Source organism: Monodelphis domestica, chromosome 8, assembly GCF_027887165.1.
Source record: "Monodelphis domestica isolate mMonDom1 chromosome 8, mMonDom1.pri, whole genome shotgun sequence".
Lineage (NCBI taxonomy): Eukaryota > Metazoa > Chordata > Mammalia > Didelphimorphia > Didelphidae > Monodelphis > Monodelphis domestica.
The window spans coordinates 64,473,949-64,487,310 of record NC_077234.1 but is presented as its reverse complement, the minus strand read 5'-3'; the positions used below and the strand labels follow the sequence as shown (position 1 = coordinate 64,487,310).

The following is a 13,362-nucleotide window of genomic DNA, read 5'->3' as shown; positions in this document are numbered from 1 at the left end:
ATGACAATTTGGAAATCTACCCAAAGAGCTATCAAACTCCATATCCTTTGTCCCAGCAACACCACTACGAGGTTTGTACATCCAAAGCCGAAGCCAAAGGAAAGGGACCTTCGTGTGCAAAAATGTGGCAGCTCTTCTTCTGGTGGTAAAGAATTGGAAATGGAAGGGATCAGCTGAATGGGTTGTGGTACCTGACTGTGATGAGGTAATAATGATGGGGATGGCTTCAGAACAAATCACAGCAAGACACATAAACTGACATCAAGTGAAGGGAGAACTGGGAGAGCAGCGGGCACATGGTGTAACAGCAGTGCAGTAATGATACTCAGCTGTGAAAGCCTTGACTACTCTGCTCCATACAATGATCCAAGACAATTCCAAAGGTCTCAGGATGCAAAAATGGTGTCCACCTCCAGAGGCAGAAAGGATGAACTGAGTGCAAACCCAATTTTCTCTCTCTTTTACTGAATGTGATTTATATAAATACAAAATCAACAAACACGTATTAAGCATCTACTGTGTCTTAGATGCTAGAGTCTCTGCCCTCAAGAAGCTCACAATCAAATGGGAGAGATGAACAAAAAAATGGATGAATAAATTATGTACAGGATAAATAGGAAGTATAAATAAATGGGGGGGGGCACTGGAATAAAGAGGAATTGGGGAAAGCTTCCTGTAAAAGAAGGGATTTTAATTTGGGTTTAAAGGAGATTAGGAGGGAGAATTGGGGAGATGGGAGGGGAGGTCATTCCAGGCATGGAGGAAATACCTGGAACTGAGAGATGAAGTCTTTTGTTCATGGATCACCAGGGAGGCTCATGTCCCTGGATCCAAGAATATGTGGGGAGAAGCAAGGTGTAAGAACATTGAAAAGATAGGAGGGATCCCAAATAAAGTCTCACCTAATCCCTCTTAATTTTAATGCTTCCCTTCTATTAATTATTTTTTTATCCTGTATATAGTTTGCTTTGTACGAATTTATTTGCACATGCTCTCCCTTATTAGACTAAAAGCTTCCTGAGTGCAGGAACTATCTTTTGCATCTTTGTATCATCTCACTCAGCACAGTGCCTGGCACATAGCAGTCACCTAATAAATATTGATTGATTGATGATAAAGGACTTTGAATGCCAAAATAGTCTATCCTGAAATAAAGAAGACAAATAATTAGAAAAATATTCAGGGGGCAGCTGAGTAGCTCAGTGGATTGAGAGCCAGGCCTAGAGATGGGAGGTCCTGGGTTCAAATCTGGTCTCAGACACTTCCCAGCTATGTGACCCTGGGCAAGTCACTTAACCCCCATTGCCTAGCCCTTACCAGTCTTCTGCCTTGGAATCAATACACAGTATTGATTCTAAGACAGAAGGTAAGGGTTTAAAAAAAAGAAAGAGAGAAAAATATTCACTGTTTAAGATCAATACATGCCAAAATGATAAAAATGATATTACTCCATATTAGTAGTAATTAGGTAATATAATAGATTAATACTGAAGTTGAAGCCAGGAAGACCTGAATTGAATCCTTCCTCTGATACTTATGAGTGGTGAGACCCTGAGTAGCTCACTTAACTTCCTTCAACCTCAGTTTTCTCATCTATAAAGTGGAGATAATACCTTCTTATAAGGTTGTAGTGATCTAATGAAATACAGACATATAGGTAAATTTCTCTGCAAACCTTTAAGTACTATATCAATAATAGCTATGATTAAATCACATGTTTAATGCTAAGCCATTAAGGCTAGGGTGAGTTACTAGGAGAATAATTTTTTTTCCTTGACAAAAACTGGGATAAAATTGGAAAGGAATTTGGCAGAATTCAAGTTTAGAACAACCTCTTACACACCACAATCAACCCAAATAGGAGAAGGAGCTGAATATAAACAAATGATATCATAAAAGAATATAGGAGAATGACAAGTACCTTTCAAGACTAAGATGAGAGAAGAATTTATAACCAAACAGGGGAGAGATGAGTTCATAAAACTGACAGCTGTGAAGACATAAAACTGAAAAGCTTTTGCACATATAAAATTAATGAAGACAGAATCAGAAAATTCTGATATCTAAAATCTAAATATCTAAAAAAATCTAATATCTAGACTATTCAGAAAATGGATAACACCAATGCCAATTCCTCAAAAGCAAAGTTATTAAGGGATATGAAGAAGAAATTTAAAAAGAACTGCAAATCCTAAATGGCCCCATGAAACCATGCTCTGGATCAATAATAGAGAAATGAAAACTCAAAAACTTTGAAAGGTACTTTATACCATGCATACATAGCAAAGGTGAAAAAAGATAGGAATAGTCATTGTTGGAAGGGTTATGGAGAAACACACACACAGATCCACTTTTGGTAGAGCTGGGAATGGTCCATCCGTTATGAATTTCAATTTGGAATTACTCGAGAAACATGATTATGATTTCCACCGCCTTTGGCCTTATGATCCCACTAATAGTTTTGATCCTAAGAAAGTCAAAGGCAGAAAAAAGGGTCTAATACATGCCAAAATATTCTAAGTGGATACCTCTGGACTATGGAATGGTTGAAAAATGATGGTAAGTAAATGCCAGATGATATTGTTGTACAGTAATAAATTATATATATATATATATATATACATACATATAAGGAATTTAGAGAAATGAGGAAATATTTGAACTGATGCAGAGTAAAAGAAAGAGGACTACTAAAACATATATCCATATGACTAGAACAGTGTTAATGAGCAAATCACTCAAAGTTCATCAGTTGAACTCTGAACAATGGAAAAATCCATAAAAATTCTACAAGACAGACACTGAATACAATCTCTTCCTTCATGGTAGACAGGGAAGGGACAACCAAGGCAGAATATTGTATACATTGTCAGACACTATCTCTGATTAGGATTTTTTTTTTTTTGCTTAATTGTTTTCTTTGGCACAAGGAAGGGTAAAAATCTGGACTGGGGGTGCAAGTAGGAAATGACTGGTTTGAACACAAAAGACATTTCAGTAAAGCATATTTTTAAAAGAGAGCAAGAAGTAGATCTCCTTTTATAGAATCAAAATTTTCCTACTGAATAAAGTTAATCCAGTGAACCTACTTCTGAAGCTAATGCACCTAAATTTCTCCAATTACATAAATTATAATAAGAATTCATGGGAAGCTTTGTAAAGAAAAGAATTTTACTGCAAATGAGTGACTCACAAAAGCATGCCAATTGTCAAACATTTCCATTTACTAAAAAAATAATCACACAGAAGTTCACATCCTCTCTTGTCCAGCGCTTTCCTCTAACGGAAGAGCTATGTTTCACAGCTGATGAGAATCATTCCTACACTAATGACTTGTTTCCTTTGGAATGGCTGGATGAATGGTAATAAAATTCTTCGTGATTACTGTAACAAAATGGGGCTTTCACTCTATTGTTAGAAAATATTTTTCATAAGATTTACAAGTCAAATTTTCAATTAGAATTTTTAAAGAGACTGCATGTAGCCCAAATTTATTTTAATTTTTTCTCAATTACATGTAAACAAAAACTTTTATCCTTCGTATTTAAGATTTTGAATTCCAAATTCTCTCCCTCTCCAACCTTCCCTCTTCCTAGAGAAGGCAAGCAATTTGATATAGATTATATATGTGTCATCAGGCAAAACACTTCCATATTAGCCATGTTGTAAAAGAAAACAGACCAAAAAAAAAAACAAAACAAAACCCAGAATAATAAAGTAAAAAAAGATGCTTGAGTCACGTAGTTAATATTTAACAAAAGGATGACTATAAAACAAGCATATAACAAGGATTTTTGTCAGTAACTTTCAGAACATGTATGCCTGTAGCTTGATCTCCTACATTTTTGTTATTCAATCATTTTTCAGTCATTTCTGACTCTTCATGACCTCACTTAGCAAAGAGACTGGAGTGGATTGCCATTTCCTTTTCTAGCTCATTTTATAGATGAGGGAACTGAAGCAAATGGGGTTAAGTGACTTGCCCAAGGTCATCCAGGTAGGAATTGTCTTAAGGCTAGATTTGAACTCACAAAGATGAGTCTTCCTGATATCAAGCCTGGCACTATGCAGTATGGTGGCATCTAACTGTCCAATGTCCTACAAAGACTTTAGCAGTAACTGTAGTAGGGTACCACCGTAATTGATGTGCAGCATTATCACCTGAGTCCCAAACAGATCTGCCTAAGATAATATGATTTAATGCTGGAAGGGGACCTAATCAAATAATATCAGAGTTGAAAGGGATATCATAGAACATCTACTTCAATCTCTATCAGAACACCAATCTTCTTCCAATATACCTAATAAATGGTCATCTAGCCTTTGCTTACAGACCTCCAGCAAGGGGAAATTCATTGGTTCCTAAAGCAATCTCTCTTGGTTTTCAGATAATTCTAATTGTTAGGAAGCTCTTCCTTACATTCTGTCTAAATCTGACTCTTTCCAACTTCCAACTGTTTCATTCATCTCTCTCTTAAGCTGAGAATAAAAGTCCATTTCCTCTTCCAAATGATGGCCCTTCCAATAGCTCTCATGTCATTGTGCACCCATGCCACTTCAAACTCTTCTTCAGCTAAATATCCCCTGCTCCTCTGACTTATTCTCATATGGCTTGACATCCAGGCCATTCTCTATTCTGATTTCTCTCCTCTCAACACTCTCCAGATTATAATGCTCTTCTTAAAGGTGATAACCAGAACTTAATACAATCCTGAGATAGGGTCTGAATGACAGCAGAAAAAAATGAGACTCCAGCCTCCAAGGTGGGCAGTCTACACCTCTCTTAATGCTGCCTATAATCATATTGGTTTTTTTGGCTACCATATTGAATCATCCCTTATCGTCCAGACGATTCCTTCTAAGGAGCTTGGCTGGAGCTGCTCCACTACTAGTAGATTGACAGATATTTCCTCTGTGACATCATCTGCTTTCATTCAATTTGTACCTAGTTTATATCTTTGATTAATTCCATAGATATATCTAGGAATTGTGTATCCATAATTTACACCTTTAAGTGAATGACTGATTCAATTAATTAAAAAAAAAAGGCATTCTAACCTGAATACACTAACAGGCAAAGAGTGTATATTGTTCATTATGTGTACACATAGTTTGCACCTTTAAGTAATTGACTGATTCTGTTACTCAAAAAAAGGCTTTCTAACCTGAACAAACTAAGGCGATGAGGATGTACATGCTCATTATATTACAAAGAAAAAGAAAAAGGGAATGCCATTCATCTAGCATGTTTTTGATAGCCATGTGAGATCTTATGATTACAATTTATCTTTTCAGTTATTCTCCAATTATCTATTCAATTGTTGGGAGGAATTTTTATGCTGTCTCCATAAGAGGCATTAGACAGCTCTGACTGTCATTTAAAAAGAAGGAACGGACAGATCTTGTCTCTATCTCTTTAAGAGAAAAATCCTAAAAACCAATGAAGAGAGCCAGTTAGGAGCTCCATTTTGCTCTGGCTTTGGCCTGAGAGGAGCTGGAAGGTGCTGGCTGGTTCAGTTTTCTCTCTACTGGCAGTGAAGATTTCAGAGTCTGATCTTATGATGGATACTGAGCTGGGAAGAAGTCAGTGACTCAGAGATCAGACTGAGCAGCTGGACTGTGATGGGCAGTTTGACCATTTTGGAGTTGAGGCAACAGGAGTTCTGGGACTGTTCAGTTTGGGCTCTCTGTCAAGAGGTCTCTCTGACAGTTGGCTTCTGGCAGTTTGGGATTTCAGTGAAGGAATTAAGGAGGCTGAAAGAAGAAAGACTTATGAATTTTGCTTAGGAAAGTTAAATAGAATTTTAATCTTAGTTTAGTGAGGCCAGCTCCAGTAGGCAAGAAGATTCTAGCTTAAGGTTTATTAGAGATTTAGCATAAGGTGTTAATATAGGCATAGTAATATAATCTAACAACCATATTCTCCATTTTGATCCATAGGCAGAGGAGATAAAAGATAAGATATACATTGTTCTAGTTTCTATCCTTCTGTTTACTATCCCACCTCTACTATAAATAAATGAGGGTTGTTGTATTAAACTGCTTTAAGATGTTTATCAACTACCTATCAATATTATTACCCATAACACAATAACGTGTTTTAGAATTTTGCCTCTAATGTATAATTTGGAGATTCCATTCTCAACTCTTTTAAAAATTGGAGGCAGCTGGGTGGCTCAGTGGATTGAGAGCCAGATCCAGAGATGGGAGTTTCTGGGTTCAAATCTGGCCTCAGCCACTTCCTAGCTGCGTGACCCTGGGCAAGTCACTTGACCCCCGTTGCCTAGCCCTTCACACTCTTCTGCCTAGAACCAATACCCGGTATTAATTATAAGGGTCCCCCCCAAATTGGGACATTTGCTCTTCTCCAGCCTCTCCTTTACAGTTTTTCAAAACACAGCTTTCGTTAAATAACATCTGGATTTTGGAAATCAGATCTAGGATCCACATCTTAGTAATAATATTGATATGGTGGAGAGAGCCCAGAAAAGAGTAATGAGTGTGGGGAAGGACTTCATGATCACACAGTGTAAGGATCCATCCAAAGAACTATGGATGTTCAGATTTAGTGGGCAGTGAGATGGCCTTAGAACCATGAAGATCCATATTCAATTTGCCTCTGACAAATACTAGCTATGTGACTGTCAGCAAATCACGTAATCTCTCTTCTTCCCCGAAGCCCTCTAAGATGTATATTGCAGAATGGTTGCCAATTGGACCTACCAGTCATCCTTTCACAACCCAGTACTCACAGCCATCATTGGGAGAGGCAGTTCCTGTGGAGAAAGGGTCAGTTACCCCATTAATTGCCAACCAGTTGCCACCTATAACACAAGAAAGTCAGCCTAGTTGAAGCAGCAAGGCCACTATTTTGACCACCATCTTCCCTCAAATCCCATTAGAGATAGGCTAGAATCCCTGACCCCAAGAGCCTTTGACATAGCAACGCTTCCCACTCAATGTCCATAGCTATCACCCTAGAACAAAACTCCAGTGGAAAGGCAGCCTGGCACTTGGTTCTGTAGGTGCTACAGTTACATCTATAGAAGAACCAAAAAGTAAAATTCTTGCTACTAAAGTTCTCAGCATTGTCAAATGGTTCAACATTGAAACATATGCTTTTTATTGGTGGAAATAACATTTAAGAGGAGAAATGACTTACTATGTGCTTTGCTGTGGACCCTAAGGACCATAGGACTACTCCATCTGTCTCACAACTGAAACCTACCATATATATTCTCTCCCCATTTAAAAGTAAGCTCCTAAAAAGAAGATACTATCTGACTTCTTTCTTTGTATTCCCAGTGCTTAGTACAATGTTTTATACATAAGTGCCAATTTATTCATTCATTCATCTGCTTTAGGAGTGAAAATTTCCTTATTGAGAGCTCCCTTACCTAATGTTCCCTACATCGATGCTATCATAGGTCTGGACCAGTATATGACATGGGAGAAGGGTTACACTAATTTGGCTGCAGAAGCCAGAAATAGTAGCAAGAGGCTGAAGCTAAAAAGAGATAAACTGAGTCAAAATGTAATGAACAGTATCCTAACAAGTTGAGCTATTCAAAAGTACGACAGTCTTTTAGAGGCACTCTTGGGAAGCTCCTCTTAGAAACTATCCAACAGAGGCTGAATGACCAACTGCCGAGTAGGCTGTCAATGATTTTCGTTCAGATGTGGGTTCCTATTCACCGTGAGATTCTGTCATTTCATGACCAGAAAGTCCAAACATTCAAAATGTGGGGTGCTGTAACTATTCTAGTTAAACAAGATTTTAATTTGATTTCTTCAGTCTACAGTCTACATGTCATGTAGACATAACATGGTCATCCTAGAGACATGGTTTTATAAGGAATGAAGAGTTTGCCAACTGATACAAGGCTAGAAAAGGGAGAAGCGATTTGAAACAGAAACACAGGAAAGAAGAGTTCATGAGGAAAACCAGGATTGGCTGCATTTTAGCAGATAGAGGCATGCATAAGTAAGCTTTTAAAAGAAAAATTTTAATTTAAATCTTCAATCTTCTTATCAATTTTCTACCTTCTGTAGAGCCAAATTACCATACTAACTGAAAAAAATCCCATAAACACATTGACATGTCAGTGCTTTGTCAGTTTCATTGCTATCTCGAGCTAATTCTTTTTAAAAGCATAAGAATTATAACTATAGAATTACTAAAATAGCCATAGCTCACATCAACACAATGAAATATGATTTCTTGAAGTCTTTTTCTTTCAAATTTTTTCCTAATCACTTTTTAATGAACAGTATTCCAAGAAGAAAAATTACAAATGAAACTAGCAGAGATGTCTGCCATATTAGATGACAGAATTGAGATCCAAACATTTTTTGGATAGGGTAGAATAATGAACTATAACAAAAAGAAAATTTAGTAATAAATGTAAAGTCCTTGCTTAGGTTCAAAAAATGAATGGCAAAAATAGTAGGTGGGGGAAATTTACTTGGCTTAACAGGAGTTGACATGGAAAATATTTAAATTCTAGTAGCTCATTAGCTCAATATGAGACAGAATATATATATATATATATATATATATATATATATATAACTTAGTTTCCCAAACAAAAGTAAATGTCATCTTAGGCTTCTTTAATAAAAAGTAAAGCGCACAATGTAAACTGCACTCTGTACTCAGATAGGTCATATTTGGAATACTATGCTCCATTCTGGGACTTCCATTTTAAGAAGATTCCTCACAAACTAGGACCTATCAAGGGAAGGCAAGTAGGCTGGTAATGGGTATGAAAATCATGTCATATATGGAGAGCCTGAAGGACCTGGGGATATTTGGCCTGAAAAGAAAAGATTTACAATCATTTTTAAATGTCTGGAGGGCTATCATGTGGGGAAAAGATCAGTTTCATAGAACTCCAGAAGGAAAGAAAACCAAGGGGAAAGATGGAAAGTTTCAAGGAAGCCGATTCTGGCTCAAACATAAGAAAGGGTTTTCTAGTAATTAGTGGGTTTTTTTTGTTTTTTTTTTAAAGGAATTGGCTGCCTTCTGAGATGGTAAGCATCTTTTCCTATGAAATTGTTTTGAATAGAGGCTGGCTGGCTAGCTACTTACTAGGAATATTTTATATGTAATTCCTGTACTAGTTGGGAGATTAAACCAGATAGCCTCTAAACTTCCTTTCAATTCTATGACCTTAAGTCAAAAGAGAAATAATTTTTTCCTTATTAATACATATGGTTGAATATATTTATAAATTGGATATAACAATGTTTTTAAATTGGAAAACAAGATATAATTTTGTATTTATCTTCAATTAACCCAACTTTCTTTTCTTTTCTATTTGCCCCTTTAATCCTACTGACCACATATTTTAAGACCATTCTACAATTATCTACTTAACCCCTTAATTCAGCAGCTAGCACTTCTCATATCTCAGCACTATACTTACTCGTATTCATTTGAAATATAATATTTAAATATCTATTGTGTGACCTGGAAGTTAACCTCAACACCTCAGAGATTACTTAAATTCTCTACACCTCAGTTTCCTTATCTGTAAAAATGGAGGAAGTAGATTTATTGTTCAGTCATGTCCAACTCTTTATGACCCCATTGGGGTTTCTTGACAAAGATACTGGAATGGTTTGACATTTCCTTCTCTGGCTCATTTTACAGATGAGAAAACAGAGGCAAATCTGGTAAAGTGACTTGCCTAGGGTAACACAGATAGTAAGTGACTGAGGCCGCATTTCAAGTCAGGAAGACGAATCTTCCTGACCCCGGGGCTGGCACTCTACTCCCTTCACCACCTACCTGCCCTTAGGAATTGTACTAGATGTCTTCTAAGGTCTGTTCCAGTTCTAAATCCATATCTTAGCTCTAGAACATTATTCATGCTGGTGGACCTCATCTCAAACACTCACTTTTCATTTCTTCTCCTTTCCTTTCCCCCCTCAAACCCAGTTTGAGCCTCTCCTTCTGTACCAAATCTTTCCACCTACTTGGGCTCAATGGTACCAGCACATTCTCTGCTAACCTCCTAGATTATTAGGTACTTCTGTGTTTTACCCTAGCGATAGTTCAGGGCCATTTATGTCTTTATCATTGGAGTTTATACACTGGAATTCATTATGGCATTATTCAGCCTGGAGGACTAGGTCAAAGTCAAACCAACAGTTTTGGTTACCAACAGATTTATGATGCAGCCTCACTTAGGACAGGATTCCAGAGTGAAGAAAGACAACAGTATTACAACAATGACTCTTGTACTCGTAGATAGATTAGTCTGATTCATTCCACGTCTCACTTGGGACTAAAAGGTCCTCGAGGAGAGCAACTCTATGTGCCAATTAGCATTTCATTTTCTACCGTACCTACAGTAATATAAAGTTCTGTACTCAATGGTAGTTCGATAAACAAATGGAAAGGCAAAATCAGAAACAAAGAATGATAAACATGGCTCTGATGGGACATTTTCTTCGCAGTTAAGCAGAAAAGGTGGGAGTTATCATCATAGGGAGAGTCTTAGAGGCTTGGTTGGAATCTTGGCTTTGCCATTTTCTAGCTTTGTGACTTCTGACAACATACGCCACCCTGACAGTCATCAGTTTCCAGGTCTACAATCTGTACCATGGCAGTACCGAGGTTTGTGTCAAAATGAGTTTACAGAAAAGAAATGTACGGTCACACCTATTGCTCAATCTATAAACATATTTCCTATGATGTGTTAAAAATCACACACATTTTCATGTTTGGTTACTCTATCAACTGTTTCACCACTTAAGAGGCTTCTAAATTCTTTCATTGGCCCAATCATTGCCAAGATTATTTCCATATTCCAGATCTAATCTGCAGCTTTAAACGTCTGTCTTTCTGCCTTTGCCTTAAAATAGAGGAGCTTCTCTTTATGTTTTCTTTACTTGACCATGCTCTAACTGAAGTTTCCTACCTACTAAATCTATTTACTCCAAGTCTTTCTTATGAATTGGTAGATAGAGTCAGAACAGCACACTCCTTTCCCCTTCCACATTTTCATTTCTACTGTGGCTATACTGTAGGGAATTCATTTTGGGGTATATTTTTCTGACCACTGCTCCCAAAAAGTTGATTTCCTAAAAAAAATAAAAAACCAACAAACCCTTTAAAATCATTTCCCAGGCATTCTCTTCAATGGGTTAAAATATAACATTTACAGCACCAAAATATAGTCTTTATATATGCATATATAAGTTTTAAGTATTGGGAATTTGTTTTGTTTTTGGCTAAAACCACTAGCTGCTGAAATCTCTTACTCTGGTTTCTTAAATTTCTTTCCTTCCAGGTCTAGTCTTAGAACCTGCCAAACAGCTCCAGTATTGTAGGTTTCCTTACTAAATAAACTCTGGTCTTTTATTTTAAGCCCAAGTTTAGTCACAGGAGCTCTCCCGTGTAATAAATAAAAGCAGTCAAGCAAAATGAATCCATACATTGGCTCTATTTCATTTTGCATCTCTAGTCCATCACCTTTCTGCCAAGAGGCAGGAGGCCCGTTTAATTATTAGTCTTCTAAAGATATCAGCTTATGAGTTCTGAAATCTTTAGAAACTGTTTTCATTTCTGTTAATCTGACAATTTGAAGGGATTAGAGCCTATAATTTAATCATGGGGTGGGGGAAAGTCAATACACCTGGTCTCATAATTAAGGACTGATAGATGGCAAATAAAAGAACACAGGAAACCACTTGGAAATCCAGTAGGAAGAAGAAAATTATCATTTCTAAAGTTTTGTTTTGTTTTGTTTTTGTAAATCAAAGGGCCAATTTCTTAAATACTCAGGGAATGGAGATTAATAAAAAGTAAGGTTGCCAGTTCCCATAGTTATTTTCCTGCCATTATTTGTTAGAGAGACAAACGAGATTCTGGTCTCTGCTCTTTAATGATCAGATAAATAAACTTGATTGCGGAGGAAGCTGGGAAAAAACCTGTGTCCCATTACAAAAAAGCCTCTCATCAAGGTAACTAAGGGTATTTTTAAAGGAATGAAGTCTTTAGTGGTTGTGTGCGTTTGTGAGGTGGCCTTTATTTTTATTGTATTTTTTTAACCCCTTACCTTCTGTCTTGCAATCAATACTGTGTATTGGTTCCAAGACAGAAGGGCTAGGCATTGGGCATTAAGTGACTTGCGCAGGATCGCACAGCTAGGAAGTGTCCTAGGCTAGATTTGAACCCAGGACCTCCCATTTTTAAGTTTGGCTCTCAATACACTGAGCCATCCAGCTGCTCTCCTCGGGGTGGCCTTTTGACAGGGGATATTGGCCCATTTAAAGAGAAAAAGAATCAGAACAGCCAAGAGGCACCAAGACTACAACTGCAAAGAAGGGGGCGTCCCCACACCCGTTTGACAAGAGAAGACAAGGCAAGGCGCCCTCCCTACCGCAGAGGCAAAGACCACATCTGCTGGCCAAACACACCTCGAGCCCGCTGGGAAGCAGCTTTGGACACGCAGCGTCTCTTCCAGATGCAGTTGGTAGCGCTTTGGATTTGTTCAAAAGCAGCAATTTTCCAAGATTCTGCAGAGCCAACTCCGAGCCGGGACCAGAGCCGGGACTTCTCGGTCCGTGATGACGCCAGACCTGCTGCCGTGCAGTTAGTTACTCGCCGGGTTCAGCCAGAGCAGAATTCCAAAAGGACCCAAGGCGTGGGATGCGCCCGGACCTGGGGGCTCAGGGTCAGCCTGGGAACCCAGCTCTGTTGCCACGAGCTCCCCCTCTGTTCCTCCTCACTTACGCACACACTTTCCTGCCCACAGGGCCGAGGACAGACAGATCCCGGGTGCGTAACCCGGCACTGCTGACCCCTCGGCCGCTCCCTGCCTGGCCCCGGGGTTCTTCTAGGTTTCCACCCACAGCGCCTGAAGCTCCTCCTTCTACCTAACAGCGCCGCCCTGACCCCAGACCGGGACTGGACCGCGGCTCACTCACCCTTCTGCCAGACCCAGGGAGGGCCAGGGACAGCCGCAGGAGCATAGATCTCCCTCTGATCCCTCAGTGCGTCAAGGTCACCTGGGGCCACTAGTGCAATCCTTTACGCCACTACCTTGGACTGAGCTGGAGGCTGTCTGCTTGAGGCTCTTGAGCTGCCCACTGTGCTTGACTGATCCTGTTGATCCTGGACGTTTGGGGGTTGGCACAGAAAATTAGCATGGACTCACCCTTCGCGCTGGTCATCACGGGTTCCCTTTCGAATGGGATCAAAAATGGTTCGTGAGGTAGAGACTGCATAGCATTTCTGAGAAGTAGGTAGTTCAGATTGTACTCCCATTTTACAGATATGGTAACTGAGGCTGAAAAACGCTAAAGAGGAGACAGAGCCAGGTTTTCAAAGAGGGTGATTTAAAATTGGTA

General features: G+C 38.7%; 1 protein-coding gene across 4 annotated transcripts in view; it reads right to left on the bottom strand.

The window, feature by feature from the left end:
- The window catches only part of FAM124B (family with sequence similarity 124 member B), a 58,975-nt gene extending 46,140 nt beyond the window's left edge, over positions 1 to 12,835 (bottom strand). For all 4 annotated transcript variants that reach the window (XM_056808196.1, XM_056808197.1, XM_016425283.2 and 1 more), the window contains exon 1: positions 12,430 to 12,835. The gene's annotated coding sequence lies outside the window, so the exon portion shown is untranslated. The remainder of the gene's footprint in view (positions 1 to 12,429) is intronic.
- Positions 12,836 to 13,362: the final 527 nt, after the last annotated feature.